This window comes from Chamaea fasciata, unplaced genomic scaffold (assembly GCF_029207755.1).
Source record: "Chamaea fasciata isolate MVZ Bird 193981 ecotype frontalis unplaced genomic scaffold, bChaFas1.0.hap1 SCAF_8, whole genome shotgun sequence".
Lineage (NCBI taxonomy): Eukaryota > Metazoa > Chordata > Aves > Passeriformes > Sylviidae > Chamaea > Chamaea fasciata.
Window position 1 is genome coordinate 21,564,303 of NW_027094093.1, and position 20,950 is coordinate 21,585,252.

Below are 20,950 nucleotides of genomic sequence, written 5' to 3' on the forward strand. Positions count from 1 at the left end.
ACTTGTTCAAAGATTCTGTGTGCAGTAGGTTTATTCTTTCCTGGGGCTTGCAGATCTGAGCAGGACTTGCTCTCAGTTTTCTCTTTTCAATTGCCAGTGGTGCTAAAGAGAAATACAAAGAGACTAAAGGTGTCCATCAGATGTTCTCGGTCTTCTTCCTGCAAATCACCAGAAAACAAGGAAGAAGAAGAAGCTTGATCAGAATTCAGAAAAGGGAGACCATCAAGGAAAGTGAAAAAAAAAAAGAAAAACAACAAAAGAAAATTTGTCCAGACGCAGGAAAAAGGCACAAGTCAAAGGTCATAAAATGTGATGGTAGTTTAGGACAAGGAGTTTGAATGAGATTGGTATTAGACAGGGTTGCAAATGAGAAGGACTGCGATTGAGATATGGAATCAGGGAGAAAAATGCCAGGCAAAGAGAATATTTGTAAGGCCAAGAAGGAGTTTGAGACTGGAAAAAGAGGAAGAATGTGTTCCTAGCTGTCATTCCTGTATCTTGGTCTTTCTGGACTGTGTAAATGTCTCTGACTTCTTCCGCCCTTGTGTGGGCACCTCATCCTCCTCTAGTTCAAATAACGAGAAGGGTTTTTTTAAGTGAAAACAAGTTATTAATGTATTTGTTAAGTCAAACTATGGGGATTAGTGTGGTTCTTAACCACTTAATGAACAAGACTGTGAAAAACAAAAGAGAGAAAAAAAAAAGGCCCTAAAAACATTCCATTCCTTCATAGAGTTCCCCAAGAGGGACTTTCTGTATTAAAGTTTGCTTTTTAAAAAATGGAGAAATTGTAGTAAAAATGAATTTGTGACCAGGGTAAAAAGTATTAAGCATCAGAATTCAAGAAATGCCAGAAGGCATATGTCTTTTCAGATATTTATGTGACAAACATCTATATATTGTTCTGTTATACAGAGCACTTGCTAAAAGAATACTTTTTGTTGGATATTGTGAACAACTTCTCCACCAGGACTAAAATGGAAAATAGAAGTGACTTCAGTGGACCAATACTTTTATGATGCCCAAAGCATCAAATGTGCAGCGAGATTGTAGAGAATTACCAGCAAAGGGTTTGTCTAGAAATCTCACTGAAACCAAGGTGATTGATTAATAAAGAAGTGGAAATGTACAAAGAAGAGAACAAAAATATTGGAAATGCTACCTCTTTAAAACCTCAGAATCTAACCTGAAGTTGTTACAAGTCATGGAAGTTATCTCTTTTTACACTGGCACAGCTAAAATGCTAAAGTGCCTCTATGGATAGATGTTCTCTATATAATTTTTTTCTTTCAGACACAGTCAGGAATTGCACTAAATATAGCCTATGGTCATAGAACCATAGAGTGGTTTGAGTTGGAAGGGACCTAAAAGTTTCTCTATCTCTAATTCCCCTGCCATGGGCAGGGGCACCTCCCACTGAAACTGGTTCCTCAAAGCTTTACCAAGCATGGCCTTGAACACCTCTGATGAGGCATCCACAGCTTTTCTGGGTGATCCATTCCAGTGTCTATTTCTTCACAGTAAAAAATTTCTTCCTAATATACAATCTAAGCATATCCTCTTTTAGTCTGAGAGATCAAGTGATATTTTGTTAGATTAGGTACTGGCCAGTACCTAAACTAGCAGGCTGTGTGCTAAGGAGTCCAGGAAGACTTTATGTGTTCCTGGCTTAGTCACTGACCTAAGGCTTAGATGTGTTTGAAGTGAAACTGTTCAGATCTATGGTATGGCTAGAAGGGATTTCATCCCTTGCAATCTCCTGGGAATAACCTAGAAGTAACATGTAACTATATTGGGAATGTATAACTCCTCTGTGTTTAACCATTGTCCCATTGTTTGCTATGGGACTTTTATATGGCATTAGTTCAACTAAATGTTGGTTGTTAATATGCAAAACAAAGATAATTACTTCTGATCTATATTTATAAATACTTTAGGGCCACACCGGTGTCATTGCCTCTTGCAGTCTAAGCTCCAGCTAGCTGAGGCAGCCATTGCACTCATGCTGACACACAAGATTGTGGTCTGAAAAGGCAGCAAATGAACCTTTAGCTGCAGATACTTGAGCTCTGTATGATGTTCACTCTAGTCAGAGAGAGAAGGGATGCCCAGGAGGGGCTGTCCTGCCACACATATTTTGGAAAAATCCAGCATGGAGGCACCTCAGCTGCTCAGTGGGGATCCAGGTGGTATAAACATCTGGTTTGAATTGCCTGAGCTCTTAAACAGATTTTGCTCCTCACAAAGGAATAAAGTAATACTTACAGTCACCAATGACCAAAACTCAAAAAAAGAGCACCTGCAGCACATCCTAGTAGGCAATGACACCTGTGGTTGCCTGACATGAGGTCTGAGTGAGAGTGGGAGACTGGAGGCTTTCACCAGCACAGAGGGAGGGAGGCAGGCAGCAGGCCCTGTCCTGGAGGTCTGCACTGCCAGCACACAAGGGGGCTACAGGTGCTGCCAAATTTCAGCATTAGAACTCAGAATTTGTCTGCCATTTTGAAAACTTGTTCCCATTTGCAAATAAAATCCATATAATTAGTGTAAAGTCACTAAAGAATACATCACTGACACTTTTGTTTTTATTATAATTCTTAAACGCCTTTAGTAAGACCTACCAAGTAGAAACTACGAAGTTCATATGCATCACATCAACATCCCACAGGAGCATAGTTAGATAGTTTTATTCATTGTTTTCTGTGGTTTTTGTTTTGTTTCCACAATTCACTTGGTTTAAATGTTATTAATCTAGATTTGCTGAAAAGGTCTGTGAACCTTTCAAAGAATCTGGTCCGAGTTCAGAGTTTGTAACAAAACCTGAAACCAGGCAAGTTTTATGTGGTTTTGAATTTCATTGTAAATGTTTCACGTAGATGTTGAAATAGGCTCCAAGAAACATTCCCAGTTTCAAAGTCTGTGAGAATTTCCCATTCAGAAGGATCAGGACTGGTGGCATTTTAAACAAAGAGTGGAATTTATCCATGTAGAGATGAGCCCAACAAGGCCTTCACTTCAGCCTAATTCACATCTCAAAATAAGAACTTAGTATAGTACGTAAGTCTTATATTGACCTTCTGCAGAGATGAATGTCAGCCCATACAAACATATGCTGCATGCCTATTGTTTCAACTTCTGCCATTTTAATGTGGCAGGAGAAGCCTGAAGAAAATAAAAATATAGGGATATAAAATGAAAATACTGAGGTTAAGACAATACAAAGATTGGTAAATACATTCTTTATTGGTCAAAAAGTTTAAAAAGCACTCATGTTCATCGACTAATGCCTTATGGTAATCACCAGTTGTTTTCCTAGGTACAAGTCACAGAGCTCTGTAGCTGCACAAGAAACTCATCTTTCTCTTGGGAGAAAAAGTGCCTAGTGGCATGGCTGAGGAAAAAAAAATGGGAAAAGAATCAAGATACATAAAGTAGCAAAGACGAAAGAATCCTTTTTATTTTTAACAATATGATTTTTAGACCAAGCTCATGACCTTGGAATCGTGATGACTTAGTGCCTGGTGCTGGCAACACTAGCAGAGGCAATATGCTGTGTTGCAGATTTAAGCATTGGAGACTTCTAAATGTAACATGTGTAGTTGGGTCAAATTAGGAAATACCAGAGGCTACTGATGTGCTACCTGCATTTGGAGCAGTCGTCTGCTTGCCAAGGCGGCTGCTTAATACCCACAAGCTCTTGTAGGAGGGATGCTGTGCAGCTGTGTGCACAGGCAATGGGCTGACTCAGGCTCTGTGCCTGTTGCTCAGAGCCACCTGATGCTGAGGGCAGGGAAAAGATGTCAGAAGAGCATGGTGCCGACTGGACCACAGCGGGTGCTGTGGCTGGGTGTCACGCCTGCTGGCTGCTCTGGGCAGCTGTCTAAAGCTATTTCAATAGACTTCTCTTGCTTTAGCTGTGTCGCAAGTTCTAAAACTAGCTCTCTACATTGCAAAATTCAATTTAACCATGTTCTCCTATGTATGTTTTGTTTTACCTGGGACATACTGGGAAGCAAAAGCAGTTTCTGCTCCAAACCAGCTCCTTGTTTCAGGACACTTTTTTTTCTTCCACCAGCAGTGCTCTCCTCATGTAGCAGTGCTAGAGTTATCCCCAGCTGTCCACATGAGCCAGGAACACCTTCCATATTCTTAATAAGCAGAAGTCTGTCTAGCCCTTTTGCTCTTTTTATTTCCAATCTTTAGGCACAGCTTTGTCACACAGGCTAGCTACAGCCTTCCAAAAGTGTGAAAAGTGCCTATTTTCACCAGCAGGTAAAAATCATTTTGGATTAACTAAATCACTTCATGGACAACATCAACCAGACAGGCCTTCCTGTCCTTTCTTCTCCATTACCCGGCTAGGATAGGGACTGGCTGACAGGTCACAGCAGCTTCTGCTGGCAACTAGTTCAGAGTTTTATTTAGGCCTACTGTATTATTGCAAAGGGAAGCAGATGGGAAACGAGCCTATTCCCACTCCTCCAGATGCTAATCCTCTGGGACTGGTCTCCCCTGCCTCCTCCAGAGCCTTAACTGCCTCTATATCTTCCATTTTTACTAAGAAAATTTAATCAGTCTCCTTTATATCCAGGACGGACAAACAACCCTCCGAAGCAATCCCTAACTCCACAGTAGGACAAGGAAGAGAGGAAGTGAAACCACTCCAGGACTCTTTACCAAAGCCCAGGAACAGCATCCGGACAGCTTGGCTTCTTCCCCGTCAGAAGGTAAAAATGCACAGATAGTCCCAGCAGGTACAAGCCCAGGAACGTGGATCTGTCTCGTGGGAAGCTCTCACTCCCCTTTCCACAGCTGCGGTGACCGGGAAGCGGGCGCGCAGACGCGTGCGGGGACGGAGCGGGGAGAGCAGGGTGCCGGGGAGCCCCGGCGCACGGGGCTCGGCCGCGCCGGGGAGACCCGCGTGCGAGAGGCAGGGCCCGGTCTATGCCGCCTGGCCACAATACGTCTTCCCTGCCAGCATGAGGAGGCTGTAAAACCCGTCTAACAGCCCCCCCCGGGGAATCCCTCTGATGCAAGGGGAGTCCCCGGCAGCTGTGGGCCGGGGTAGCTGTGCTGGCTCCCTGCCATCCCCCGCCGAGCCGGGCTGGGAAGTGCGGGGAGGGGGAGGTGTGGCTGCCGGGGCCCCTCAGCCATTGCCGGCTATCGGGAATGCCTCACCGCGGCTGCTAGCAGCCGGGCTCCGGCGGGCAGCGGCCGGGGCTCCCCGGGAGCAGTGCGGGGCCGGGGCACAGCTGCGCGGCCCCGCCGCCGCCGCTCGGGCCGGGACGGCACTTCCACCCCGGCCATTTTCCTCGGGCGGGAGGCGCTGGCGACCAGCGAGCCCCGACGCCGCCCGCCCGCCTGGGGACGCGGCGCAGGAGCCGCCGGCCAGGGCAGCCGCGCAGGCCGCTGCCGACCGAGCCGGGACGCCCCACCGGCCCCAGGCGGGGAGACGCGGGGCGGCCGCGACGGAGCGGAGGCGGCCGCAACCGGGGGGAAACCTCCGCCGCCGAAGCCCGCCCTCCTGCCCCGCGGGCGCGGGCCGCCGCTAGGCCCCAGCCCCGCGCCGCCGCGCCCGAGGGGAGCCCCGCCGTCGCCGCCGAGGAAGCCCGCTGCCCGCTGCCCCCGTCCCGCCGCCCCGGGGAGAGGGAACGGAGCCGCGGCGCGGACGCCCCGCCGGCCCCCGCGGGAAGCGGCGGCCCCGGCGCGCAAGACCGCGGAGCGCCCCCGCCCCCCGCGCCGCTCCCCCTTTGAAAACTGATCTTTGGCTCTTCGCGTGAAAGTGATTTGAATTTGGCTCGGCGGCGCTCTGCGCAGGCGTCCAGCTGCTGGCATGCTGGCTCCTTGCAAAGCAGCTGTTTTGGGTTTGAAATTCCAACATGGCAGAGGCTGCAGTCAGTCTTCCCTTCAAAAACTTGGAATGATTTCAAATCATAGGCACCTTCACTTAACCCGAGCCCCCATTCATCAGCAAACACATCGGATCGATGCTACTTTAACCTATCGGGTTCTTGTACCAAATCTCCAGGTAAGAGGATCTACCCCCCCCCCCCTCCCCCCAGTCTCCCTACCATCGTTTTAAATTTTATTAAATCTTAAAGATCTCCGACACAGCCGCGTATTAATCGCCTGTTCGTGCCCTAAATATTTTGCCTAATTTGCGGTCGTTTTCTGATACTAAAGCACTCCGGTCTGCTTGCCTGATCGTAGTCTGGAAAGTACAGATACACAATCGCATGGTTTTTCCTCCTTGATCATTGCCAACAATAGTAGGCAGATTAAGAGTTCGCGATTGCAAGCTCCCTCCCCACCTCCTCCTCCTCCTCTTAATTGGATTTTTTTTTTTTAAGTTGCTTTGAAAATAATAAACTGCAGGTAACGCGGGTCTGGACATTGAGGCAACTAACTTCTGACCAAATAAGTGCAAATAAGAATCTCGCAGAACAAAAGTTAGGTTTAAATTGCTGTGTCTTGGCTGGGGGGGTGGGGGGGGATAGCACGAATATGTCAGAGGAGCTGTTGCAGTAAAATGTAAGCACATCATCTTGGAGGGGGTACAGCGTGGTGGGCGTATTGTTGGCTCAGGAGGGAGAGAAAGATGTATAATTTAATGGTATATACAATCCACTGATCCTATTACTATCCTCCCTGGAGCTCTTGTTAGTTTCAATGGGAGTGAGTGAAATTGACATGGACTTGCATTCCTGGTCATGTGCTTTTTTTCCCCCTTTCTTTCTTCTCTTGTGATCTGAGATCCCCTTTTTGTTGATGTTGCTTTCCCACTTAATTATATGCATGTAGGTTAAATGAATACCTGACGAAAGGGCCCACGTTTCAAGGCAGTGACATTTGATAGCTGAGAGGAAAAGTGGCTTTAATGAAAAGCAACCTTTGGAATTCCTGCTTGTGAAAAATCCAATTCAGCTTTTTGTGCTGCCAGCAAGAAATGATCAGTAGCACCAGTGTTTATGGTATGTCCGTTTTGGGATCTACTTCCTTTGCATCTAAATAGCAAAGACAAATTTAAATAGCATGATAATGCACCGAGGACTCTGCATGCAAATATTTTGTAATAAATACCTAATGTTTAATAGTATATTTTCTTGTGTATATATAAGCATTTTTTTCTCTTGCTATCATTTGTTTTTCATTTCTACTTCGATTATGGCATTAGTTTTGTCCAATGTATTGATCTCAGTTGTAAAACCTGAAGTTGCATGTTACCAGCAGTGCTCTATACACACCACTGAACTCCAGTGGTATGTAAATTAGTAAAACTCGGGGAGTGGAGAGGGCAAAAACGTGTAGCAATGAATATATACACCTATACGTCTGTGTGTTCGTACATACATGCCTAAAATGCATCTTTTCCTTTTGCAAACTAGTATTTTTTTAGTAGTTATTTAAACTCCAGCTGCTTTTCCCTCTCTTACTTACAGCGTAATCATCTGCTAGAGATTCTAACTGATGTGGGGTGAGGGAATGTTTTGCATGTAAACAAAATTACTGTTGTGGCCGAATGCCTAATACGATTTAATAAGGAGTATTTTATGCCCAGTTTACAAGTGTCTGGTTCACGCTGCTCTGGTCTCAATGCTTAACAGAATGAAATAATCAGGTGCTGAAACTGGCTTCATTTTAATGGTCACTCTCCAGCCCCCCACGCTGCCCCCTCCTCCAAAAAAGTCAGATAAAATGGAGCATGGAGAATTTCAATAGAGCTCCTTGTGGTGCAGTAGATGCACCTCTAGGTATGCAGTTAAGGCTAAGGAAGTAAGAAAAAAAGTGACTATTAGTCTGTTTTGTGCAACCAAAAAGGGGGTATGTTCACTTTTAATTGTGTGTGATAGTAACAAATGAGGATGGAGAGAGACCCTAGGAGAGAGAGTGTGCATGTGTGTGTGTGCCCGTGTGTGTTTGGGATAAGGGGGAGGTCTGGCATGTGTGGCTGATGATCTCTCGTAATAACATATCTGAATGCAAGAAAGAAATTGAGAGAGCAGTTGCACAATGTACATTCCTATTTTGGTGTTGTAGGTGACTGTATTGCTAAACATATCCCAGGTGCTATATGATGGGAATGATCTGATTGCATTTTGCATTTAGAACTTGTTGACTTTGGAACGATCAATAAGGCAACTGTTTATTTTAGATGCACGTAATTTGCTCTGAGAAATGTTTTAAGGAGAAGAGCAAGCAAGCGAGAGCGGAACATTTTTTTTTTTTTTTTTTTTTTTTCCTAGAGCTGTTGGAGCAAATGTGATTGCCAGATGGGAGATTTCCCTCTGTGATGTTAAAGCTGTAATATATATTCAGAGCAGATTGGACTGCTGCTTGTGATGAGGAGGATATTACATTTATAAATTTTAAATCGGGAATCGGACAGTATGCTGAGAGCTGAAATTGGATGGTGTGGATGGTTTGGACTGTTAAATGCAATTCCCAGATAATAATAATAATAATTATAGTAGCAGTAATATATGTATGTATAATAAACATGATACTATTAGGCAGCTATATATATTCTATGGTGCTTAAGTATATATTTCCAATATGACTTCTCTCTTTCCTCGCTTTCCTTAAACGTTGAGGACGATTGGGAGGGGGGGTTTAAGAGCCCACTGTTAGGAGAAATCAAATACAATCAGGTTCTTTTTTGAGGAAAAGTTTTGCTAAAATTCTTTCTGCAAATTCATCTCTTTCTGAGTTTTTGTTTTGCCCGTGCATGTGGCCTGACAGTGCCACAGTTCTGAGAGACTGGTAAGTGGGAACTAGTCACACTCCAGCAGCTCTGCTGTTGCAAATTAAAAGTGTGTTGTGGTCAGGAAATGAAAGCTACAATGTCTCTTTTGAACAAGTCGTTTATCAAGAGAAACATCTATCAAGCAGTGACTTGTCACATTGATCCTCTAAAAGTTAGGTCCGAAGTGGAAGCTGCTTTGATGTTTTTGATCCCAAATTTATAAAATTGAGAAAGCTGGAGAGAGTAGGACTGATTTGCACTTAAAATTGCTCTGCTCTGGACATGACAAAATCATCAAGTATCTCTGATATAAGAGCTGGTAAATTAAGGAGGTATCGGATCTTATAGCTAATTTTTGTTTTCACATAGAAACTTCAGCTTTGCCACACAGGCAATTTCTTTTCATGCTTCTTAAGATCCTGTCTGTATGACTCTCTCTCTGCATTATTTTGGGGATATTTTCTTGCTTAGGAATACATCTGTTACTTCCAAATGGAACCTTTTTTTGTTGTCTTTCTGATGGTATTTATAGAGTTCTGCTTGAGAAGGCAATTTTTTTCCTCTCCTCTGAGTCTTGTTTCTTCTTCTATTTGTAATCTCAGTTTCCACCTCTCATCCCTGTGAAGCAAAGTTTCTTTTACTGCCAAAGTAATGTTTATTGCAAGTAAGGTACATTTGAAGGTGTCTGTTTGCACAGCTTAAAACATGTTAAGAGTACTGCTAAGTGTGTCTTCCCCTTCTGATTCCCTTTTTCTATCCATTTTTAGCTCATGAGCCATGCTTTCATTCTCAACAGGGACAGTGTATTTCAAATTGAATGTAGAGGTTTCAAGTAAAAAAAAGACCAAAACAAAGTCTAAAACTGATCTTTTATCTTTCTTTATTTTCAACCATCTAAATTGTTTAGCAACTTCACTAAAAAGTTTTTCATGTTGCATAAAGTTAGTGTTTGGATTACAAAGGAATCCCTTTGAAGAAACAGGGGTTTGGTGTTTGGTTGTTGTTTGGTTTCTGTTTTCTTTTCTGTGCTTTTTTTTTTTTTTTTTTTTTTGGCTAGGGTATGAGTGAAATCTTCCTTAAAGCAGGATGCTTTGACTTCTTTTCTTCAGTGTCGTAAATGAGATTAACAGTGCTTATGAATACTTGATAGAGACCCATTTGAAAATAGGCAGCAAACAGCAGCGTGGTGGGAGTTTTGGTGAGTGTTATAGTTGCTAATTAATCATGTTTGAAATGAAGGAATCGTAGCATGGTAATAAAGGCTCATTGTTGTTTGATGTTTGTAACAGGATGTGACTCCTACATGAATCTGGTGGGTTTGGAGGTTTTGTTTTTATTTCCTCCCGTCATAGTAAGATACCTTCACTACTAGATCAAATTGTTTTTATTTATTGCAACATTGTGAAGGTACAGGGATGTTTGCTTAACATAACAGCATTTTAGAAATATGAAGATTGCATTGTTATTGATACTTTCATCATACATTTCATGGGAAAAATTACTAGTCTTATGTCATTAGCTGTTCTTTAAGCTTTTTTGTAGTTAAGCAGAGCCAAACATTTTTTGTGGTTTATTTTCTTGATATAAAAAGCCCTACTGCTTTTTTTTCTTATAATTGAAAAATGGCATTTGATGAACTTTTGTGCCCTACTTGCTTGTGCGTATGTAGTAAGGGATGGCAACTAATAATACATTCCAGAATAGTTTATATACTAGCGCTTTAAGAATTGAACTGTAAAACCCTTGGGTGGTGTTTTTGTTTTCTTGGTTTTGTTTTTATTATGGCTCTTATTAGGTGTGTCATTTTTGGGTTTTAGTTTTCACCTCTCTATTAATAACTGCTATATACGATGGAGAGAGGATCTCTTTCAAACTACAAGGCTTTAGTTTCAAAATTTAATAAGTCTATTTTATGCTTCATGAACAAGGTTTGGAATCTGCTGTTGTTTAGATGCTCTGTTTCTTTTTAAAATAGAATTCCTAGTGGAAAATTATTCTGTATGGTTCCTGTCAGTAAGTTTATTCAATGAATGCATACAAGAAGCATTGAATATAAAGACTGATTTTTCTGTAGTCTTATTCATCAATTAATAAGCTTATCTGCTTGTTAGGAGTGGGTTTAATGGTACAGAATCAGCATGAGATCTGTCTATATGAAACACTTGTATGTTGTTTATGACAGACTGAGTTTTGATCTTGCATCCCCAGATCTAATAATAGAAATATTTGGCTCTTTGCCCTCAATCAATATATCCGTTAACAGAAAAAACTTCACACAATACTTTCATAAAGTGCTGGATGTATTGATACTGAGTTGATAAATTTAATTACTGGGGTTTTACATTGATTCATTGATCTTATGATTGGAGGAAATTGTTCTTCAGACATTTCTGAAATATTGAGGAATATCATATGTCTGTAAAGCTTGATTAATTGATAAATCAGCACTTTTTTTTTCCTTCTCAGTTATTGATAAGACATAAAAATAACTGTAAAAGAATTTGGAATAAGCTAATTAGAAATTCTCATGTGTTCCTAATGGAGCAGATGAGAAGCAGTACTATGGAGGTGAAAAAAATGAAGTTTGAAGTGGAATTGTGCCTATGGGCCCAATCCTTAACTGGTGCAAAAAAAATTTAGCTTCAAAAAATTACAGTAATTTACAGTTGCCAGAATCTGGACCACTGTGGCTTTTTTGTTTGTTTGTTTTGGTTGTGGTGGCTTGCCTTTTTTTTTTTTTTTTTTTTTTTTTCCTTAGTACTGTTCTTTGACTCATTGGAAGCTGTTTTAAATTAGATATTATGGATGTATGGAATTTTAGATAAGCATCTGATCCGAAATGAATAGTATAGCTATAAAAGCAATTTGAAGAGCCGTAAATTCAGGATTGCGTATCCCTGATATTGTTGCAGAGTATTAAAATCTTGCTGCTAGAGATGCTATCCTCTAAGTGAAAACTTATCTTCCTTATGGGAAAGATGACTTCAGGGAACTCTCAGCTAGGAAAAGGCCCAGAGGTTTTTTTGTTGTTGTTGCTAAAATAATAATTAAAAAAATCCAATACATAGAATTAGTTACAGGGATATTTTCCAGGTGAAAAACCTTATGGGAGTACTTGTCTCCATTTTGGTGAGGTATGCGACCTTTTCACCCTACGTCAATGATATTTTTATTGAGTGTGTGAGAAATGCGAGTATGAAGAAAATTCCTTAAGATCATTCAATTTTTATTTTTTCCTAAAAAAAAAAGAAAAAAAATGAAATCTCTCAATCAAAACAACATCTACATCTCCCTTGGTGAAACTGATGAAACTGTATTCCTTTTAAAGGATAGTAGCTAATAGAGAAAAACAGAAAACCACTTGCCAGATGTTACTGTAGGTTCAACAAATACAATCTTACCCTTCAAGGAGCAGAGGATCCTACACTGGAGGTGTAATGGAGGTCAAAGGAAACCTAAGTCTTTCAGTCCTTTAATAATTGTACCTGCCATCCCCTTGATTGGCATGTTAAGGAAAATGAATATATATATAATGGTTCTTAGAAGATAATTTGTATTTGCAGCAATCTACTAAGCACAAGTGGACTTCACTACTGTTGCTTCCAAATACCTGTTGGGGTTGGCTCCGCTATGTGACAAGTGAGTGAAAATGGAAAGAGAAATAGTTGGCCAGTCCTGGTTACCAAAATCTTGAGAAACTGGGGCAGAGACTGGGCTTTGACGGGTCAGTTTGAGAATGGGAAGAGTACGAAAAAGTGTAATCTGCAGAAAGCGCCACTGATTAAGGGCATACAGAGATGTCTGCAGTGATGAAAATGTGGAGTCTGCTTTCGTTTTGCCGAGCTCTGTTGCTATGAGGTATCGGCACACACAGAATAGTAATAACAGTATTGTGTGTCTGTTCCGATAGTGCTTGGAACGGTACCTGTCAAACATATCATAACACTCAACTAGCTCTTTAATCATATAAGCAACACTTCCTACTACAAAAGCTATTGTATTTGTACAATAGGAAGAACAGCTATACATTATTTGAATAATGGACTAAAACTTTGCTCCATTTTTTCTGCAGAGGGGAAAAAGTTTTGTGTGTCTTGGCCGTAATTAAAAATAGTGCAGCTACAGATGACTGTCATGCCACTGGCTAATTTTTAATTTTTTTTTCTATGATAGTCTATTAAGTGTGTAGTCTGATATGCCATGAAATACTGAAATAGAAATTACCGGTCGTATTATTTAACTGTAACTGAGAAACTCCTTTCTCAGTTCTTTCATAGTGACGCTACTGCTAGCATGTTGTTAGTTAAATCTGAAATACCCTGGAAGGTATGTGGACAAAATACTGAGATTATTTTGATATGATAACAAACTCTGGTGATGTAAGTATGTTTTTGTTCCAGATTCCTTGAAATCATGTATTGCCTGGACTTTTTGTTGTCTGTTTTTAACCCTTCTGTATTCTACTTTTAATCTGTTCTGTACTCTTTATTAAAGCATGTGGCTCCCCTTCTGTAGATGAATTGCTCAATGTATGAAGATGTATACCATAGTTTATTTTGTGTGATATTTTAGAATGTGTGCATGTGTCACGCTGGTTATAGATTGGTGATGATAAATTAGTTTGAGTAATATGTATCTTATTTGCATCAATACTTTAGCAGTAAGCGCATACTGTTGTCAAATTTCATGAACTAAGATAGCGGTCTCACATCTAATTAAGCAGGATCTGAATGAATGATTTTCTGATACAGGTCACAATTGAACTTTTTGTTTCTCTTCTTCAGTGTGATAAAACGCTTAAGGGACACATTAAGGCGTGTTTGTATAACTCCTGCTAATCTGAAGGGAATTTGAAAATGAATATTGAGAGGAGATGGGAGAAAGGGCTCAACCTGTTGGGTCACAGGGGTTTGTGGCAGGAATGTATCTTCATATTTTCATTCAAGTTTTTGGGTTGGTGGTTTTTTTTTTGGGTAGGTTGTTTTTTTTTTTCCCCCCCCTGATTTAGAATAACAGCTGTTTGCCTTTTAATATGTTGGAAATAACATCCCTATTTTCATCTGAGATTTTTGTCTTTTTTGTCTTCTCCATTCTAGCATACAAGCAAGTCATTAATAAAAAAACATTTATACAGTGAGCTTGATTATCACTTATCAAAACTGAAAGCTGTAGTGTTGCAAAGACATTCCTAGACAGTACAACTGATTTTGTCTGATTGCTTGTCTTCTGGAGACATGGTGAGGGGAAGAGCCAATAATTACTTTATATTACTGAACAACAGCAGAGGGTGAATGGAAATGATAAGATTATATGCAGATGTTATTAATCCATGACAATAGTATAAATATTGACATTTAAAATATTAAGAACTGGTAGTCCTACTGTACAAACTGCTGTGATAGCTGTGCTTTTAGGTGAAAGTGCTATTTATATGCCTTATGGCTCAGTGTGGTCATGTTGAAAGAGTGAACCTACTCATCACAGATTCTGAGAAAGTGCAGGTTAACATCCTCTGTGTTCTTTAGACCTATCTGATTACTTCAGCCTCCTGTGTTGACACAGAGAAAGAAACAGCTAGATTCTATGCTGGAAGAATAAGGTTTGCAAGCACTGACTGATATTAGGTATCCCATTGTGATACCTAAACCAAATTTTAGAAAATCAAGCATCCTTTTCAAGTTAAACTTGAGGAACAGAGAAAGGAACAGCAAAGATGTTTCTGAACACATTTGAAGGAGCACCATTTACTTTCAAAAGAGATCTTTCCCATCACTTGTGGATAGCTCCACCATGAAGAGCAGTATCAAAAGATCTCAGAAAAGTAACTATTCTTTTATGTCTTTGGGAACTCAGATGCTTACAAGATTGTTTCTGAGAAAGAAAAGAATTGATCCTATTTTCAGTCCCTTGTTGTTGGCATTTGTGGACCACATGACTATATACAGTAGTGTAGAAATATACTCTCTGTATGTGGATACAATTGTTTCCCCTTGCAGCTCTGAAATAACCGTGCAGTGTGGCTGTATGAAAACTCAGTTTAGACAATGTTTTTATTAATTTGTTTTGCACTCTATGAAATTGTTTTATTTGATATACATATGGAGTTTGCTGAAGATCTTTAAGCTTAATAGATAGGTAGGTCATCTGCATTATTAAAGTAGAGAAATTAAAATAGTCTGTGTTGTTTTTTTATAAAAATATAGAATTTAAGTTACCTGTCATAATTTGTGAACGATATCTCCATTCAGTCAGAAAACTGCTGAGTTTAAACGTCATCAAATTGAAACCATCAATGTTCAGTTATTTTTAAAATGGAAGAAGACTATAAATTTATTAGCTCTTTAACTAAATTAACACTTGATTTACAAAATTAAGTGGTTTTGTGTTTACTGATGTTAGGTCTTTATATCATAAGGCTTTATATTAACTTCATAACTATAGTGGCACTGTATTGAGCATACTATAAATAAGCAGATATTTAATTTTAAAGATAATAATTTTTCATGTGTTCATAGAATTTCTGATAATTTTTTATTTCTTGCTCTTTGCCTTCAATAAAAGCTGTAATAAGTATATTTTGGAAACTGTTCATGCTGCAATTAACCTTTCTTAATCATTGATTTTCATTTTGTTCTTTGCCTTTCATTCATTACTTCATACTCCTGTCCTGTGCAGGCATTCTTTATACTTCAACACTGATTTATTTTTCCACTTTCAGTTTAAAAAACTGTAATGGCGACATGAACCATGATGGGTAACCATGGTCATCTTATCAAGCACTGTTATTCAGATTAATGTCAGAAAACCCTATATAATGAAGAGTATGAGGCACCTATCATTATTTGGCCCCTAGCATTTGTCAGTGTGGCAGTCATATCAAAGGCACACCTTAATAAGCAGAGAACATATTTGTTGAAACACATGGTTCAGTTAATATCAGAAGCCTTTGTTTTTTAAAGTTAGATGTAGGTAAAATATATCTCACTATGAGCTCTAGGTAAAATATATCTCATCATATGCTTATAGAGACTGTGAATAAACAGTGCCTTAATTCATGACATATTTAAAGTTTTCACTAGTTAGAAATATTCAGTTATAATGTGATATGTTATCCATACAGTACAGAATAACATATTGACACTAGTATTTATTTGGAGTAATAATTCTCAGCACTAAGGAAGGGAAGGTGTTTTGTTATTGAGTAATTAGCAAACACCATCCCACCCCCGCTTCCCCAGGATGTCATCTGCTTAGAAATTGTAGAATTCACTGCTTTCATTCATGACAGGCAAGTCCTTTTTGGCTAAAGTGACTGTTCTTCTCTGTTTCAGAGCATTACAACAGCTGCAGCTTGTGCTTGAAGGGTCTGAGTGGCAGAGATAACATCACGAATAGTATTGCATCTCAGAAAGTGTAATTCAGCTTTCCACTTTTGGGAGCTTGGTTATCAGAGGCACTGAGTCCCTGCAATTTCTGTTGACTTTGAATATGCAGGTGTGCAACAAATTTTAGAAGCTAGGTGTTATAAGGAATTTCCCCAGAAAATGGTAGGCATTAGCTTTATTTGTACTTCTTAAATGCTCCAATCTCCCTCTTGAGGCATTAATGCTGTATGATAGAAGAAACAGCTTTTGATTTTTCCTGATGGTTGTAAAAACACATTTTAAATTCATCAGGACAAAAATACATGCATTGATAAAGGTATAAGGAATGATTCATTTGTGATTTTGCTCAGAGGAAAATTTAAACTGTTCGTTACTGTGTAGATATTCCAAGGAGCAAAACGCAGAGTAGATGATGCTGTTCTAATTGCAAAATCTTCCTTAGTTGTCTTCTCCCTCCTCCTGATCCTTCTCCCTTCCCCCTCCCCCTCATGGCTTTTTTAAACAATTATGGGCATTGTGCTCCTTAATGGTGCATAGTTACTGTAAAGATAGATGTCCTCAAATAATGAGTTTCTAATAATAATCAGAGGCACTTAGATTAAACTGATTTTGTATAGAAACCTTACAGTGTGAAAAAGTACACCTAAAATCCTGAGATATATTTACAGGAGCTAAGCCTATCTACAGAAAACTAACCCAGTTTTGTATCTGTACATGGGGGGGGGGGGGGGGGGGCAGTAGAGGTGTATTGTCTGTGTGTGCCTGTGTTTTTGTCCACCTGCTTTAAAGACTTCAGAAGATTTTTTTCTTTTTTTTAGTACGGATTTCTATTTTGTTTTCTGCTAACAGAATATGTTTTAAAATCACAACATACTAATTAGCTTCTGTGTTTACAGTGGAAATCCTGCATCCCTTGAAATGACTTCTAACCGCACTCTTCTTTCGATCTGTTGCTTCCCCCAGCTCCCATCCTCCTCCCCCACTCCCTGTGAGGTTTTTTTACATTAGATTTGTTGCTTTCTTCCTTGTCCATAAGTTCTGAAGACAAGTAAATGAAAGTGATAAGTACAGGTAATTGTTACTTGAAAGAGTTGTTGCTGTATTGGTTAGGAATAGTATGTTTCCTAACAGGTACTGAATCTGCAAGGCTGTACAATAAAAAGAGCAAAAAAGTTTGACTTATTGTTTAGAAATACATATGCCATTTAAATGGAAACAAACTCCCAAATCTCCCACATACCTTTTGGGGTTTGGAGAACAAAAGCTTACTTGTATGCTCCAAATTCCCCTGGGCCTTAATTTGCAATACCATTATTTAAGCCTGGTTGATACAAACCCATTGCAGAGAAATAGAATCTCTCCTTCCTCGCTTTTCAAAGCCATTCTGTGCCCTCTTCTCTCTGCCTACCCACGTCCCCCAGCACTCCCCCTTTTCATGCCCAGCCCCTTGGTCTTACCCTGCCACTGTGAAACTCTTTTGTATTTGAAATGTAGTAAACAGAAAAATAGCTTCCTAAAACACAGAAAACTGCTATTCTGCATGGTTTTACTGACATCTCTTCCAACACATATGTAATTCTATCTTCTGACTAAGATCGAGGCTATAATCACTTTAATATCTGTTGTGTCCTCTACCAGGTGACCTGTAGTCTTTTATTGTAAAGGTAAGAGCCCCTGATATAATAAGTTATTTCTTCTCTAAGTCAGATTTTACAGAAAATACTGACCATAAAGTGAGAAGAAACTTGTGCCCACTTAACATGCTCCTGGGGTGCCCATCGCTCTGGATCTCATCTCCTGGGTACAGTACTGGCATTGTCAGTTGCTCCGCTGGGAGCTGTTCTGGAACAGAACTGGGTTTGGGTGTAATCCCTAATGGCTGAGAGTAAATAGAGGCATCACTGTAGCTTGATGCAGCGTTGAGCACTACAGCTGTATTTATTTTGCTGCTAATAAAATGGCAGCCTACTTTGTCATTAAGAGGCTTGTCTTTTTGAAATAGCAGTTGAGGTGCAGTACTGAGTGTTTGAGTTAGTGGAAAGAGCTAAGAAATAGATGAACTGCATTCCTGACTCTGGGTGGAATGATGGTGAGTAATACGTGCCTTGGCATGGCATCTGCCAAAAGCATTTTTTTCTTCCCCCCGACCCCCCACACTATGCTGCTCTACTTTTGAATGGTGTAAGGTATTCTGATAAGCAAAGGGGGAAAAAGAAAAGCAAAAGGGAGAAATACTTCCAGGCAAGTCATTATAGCACATCTCAATGACCGTGCCCCACACTTAATTTAATTAGAAGACAACTGCACTGTAAAACTGGTCATTTTAGTTGTAGTGAACAACTGGTTCTCTCCTACCACCACTCAGAACTGATTATATGCCACGTTGTATAATGTAATTTCTACAAGAAAATTAAGTATGAATACATATTGTGTAGTTGCAATAATGAAATTTTCATGAAAGATATTAACTTATCATTTAACTATGCTTTTAGAGGTGAAAATAACTATTTTTCTTCTCTTTTTCTTCTTCTATTAGTTTCTTTTTTACTATATCAAAAAGAAAAAAAAACAGTATCAAATTGGGATATTTTCTAACTTTTTTAAGCAAAAACCTGACTGCATTGCTAGTAATATGTTATGTGTTAAGAAGGCACTGAAGTAGTGCGTACGTGCGTGTTTCTTACAGGATAACTATTTTCAGGAGGGGTTGCTGTTATGTTATAATATAATTTACTAGTGTATGGTTTTGGAAATGGCATGGGTGGAAATCAGTGCTGGATTTCAGGCAAGAAAGTTTGCTAGTTAGTTGTAATAAGACTTACTTGCTGTCGGTAGTAAGATAATAAGGATAAAAATCGTGTATGATTTAAGAAAAACAATCTATCCATTTGCATTTGTCCACCCAATTCCACTTGGTGATATGTTTGTTGGGCTGAGCTATTAAGTGCTCTGTGGACTGTGTTTCAACTAGTGTATGACTGACTAGGTATATTAGAGCTTTTTACTTGCTGCCAATGCAAAATTTGACCCTAGTTTTACCCTGAGATGTTTTTGCATTTAAAAATATCCACACTTCATGAGTGCTCTGGTGGGTGATAAAAAAATTCATTGTTGTTGTTTGTGGGGTGTCTCCATGTTAGAGTAACTTACTGGACTGATATTGAATAGATTTTATTTTCTTACGTTGATTCCAAAGTTCAACTAAGGGAATTGATGTATCATCTTAAAATTTTAAATCTACATTTTATGCACTGTGCCAAAGCACCCATGAACTCATTAAGCATAGACTTTTTCAATTATATCTTGTGTTTATGCATGTATTTATACTTGACAGGAATCCTTTAGAGATTTTTTTTGCTGTATTAATGCTTACAGTGTATTAGAGTACATAAAATATGGTAGAGATGTCAGTAAAACCATGCAGAATGGCACTTTTCGGTGGTTTAGAAGCTCACTTTTTTCTGTTTATTACATTTCAAATACAAAAGAGTTTTACAGTGGCAGGGTAAGACCAAGAGGCTGTACCTACAGATCTAGTGCTAGTAGCTTCCACTGTATTTTAGTAGCTGCTGAACAGTTCCTTGGCCAGACATCCACCCTCTAGAGGGCACAGCAGTAATCTCCAGTGCCAGACCCTCACCTCCACAATCATCTGCTCAAAGTTTTATGCTGGCACCTACAAAGAGAATTCCACTTGTGTTGCATTAAAAAATCTCTGTTTTTTTCTTTGTTCCTGGAGTTTTGCTGGAGTAACTGATTTCTTTTTCTTTTTCCTTTTTTTTTTAATCTGGGGAATGTTTATGTATTTGCTTTTATTTTTTCCCCCTAGTGGTGATTTTTATAAAAGAAGACTCAAATCCATTATATTGCTGACTTCCAGATATTTCTTCACCTGGTAGAAACATTTCTTTAGGTGTACACTGCTCTTTGCTGTAGTAAAGACTACAGAAGCCAGTGCAGACCATTTCAGACTTTCATAATTAGATACTAAAATTTCTTATGGACTAAAATCTGGATAATAAATAATCCAAGTGGGATTAAACCCAGTTAATGCTAGTTCAGTCACATAGGTTCAATTGTTCAACCCTTTTCTTTTGTGAGGTGTCATATTACAGTTTTTTATTCTCCTGTAGAATAATGTTACTAATGATGATATTTATGTGAAGTCATACTTGTTCTCCAGTTCACTGTGACTCTCTGCTTTAGTATATCACTATTAGAAATCAGGTTTCCAGTTATACAAACTAATCTGATGGTCTGTTTTGAATTTTCCTTAGGTCTCCTCATGTAGAACAAAAAAAGCAAGTATTCCTGGATTTGACACTAGGAGTAAAGACATGCCCCAATCTGTAGTTAGGTTTTGTGCTAAGACTTTATGTTTAGGCAGAAATGCATATTGAAGAAAAAATTGTTGCAGAGTGTCATTAACCACACAGACGAGTTTTCTTAGTAGTGGTATAGGCTGGGCAATTTCTGCTTCAGAAATAGCATGAATACAGCATTTTAGCTACATATTTAATGATGAGCGATAAAGCTTTACATAATTGTTGGGTTTTTACGTTTCTGTGCAACATAAAAATGGAGGAAGGTTGTGGTCTTTATTTTGTAGGTCACCTTGCTATGCTCAGTTCCCATTTCCTAACCTTTTCTTCAAAAATAAAAGTTGTTTGGTTTATGAACTGTGTGGTATCTGCTTTATGGGTGCTAGACCAAAGTTTGTTGGGGTAGTTTGACAACAACTTGTGAACAGTTTGGAATATTTAGGTAGTATGTTCCCATATTGAAGCAATCCCATTTCCAGTTTTTCATTGCTTCAAAATGT

General features: G+C 39.4%; 1 protein-coding gene across 2 annotated transcripts in view; it reads left to right on the forward strand.

Moving 5' to 3' along the window:
* The first annotated feature begins 5,889 nt into the window (after window positions 1-5,889).
* FIGN (fidgetin, microtubule severing factor) overlaps window positions 5,890-20,950 on the forward strand; it is a 104,994-nt gene continuing 89,933 nt past the window's right edge. For both annotated transcript variants that reach the window (XM_066190045.1, XM_066190044.1), the window contains exon 1: window positions 5,890-6,028. The gene's annotated coding sequence lies outside the window, so the exon portion shown is untranslated. The remainder of the gene's footprint in view (window positions 6,029-20,950) is intronic.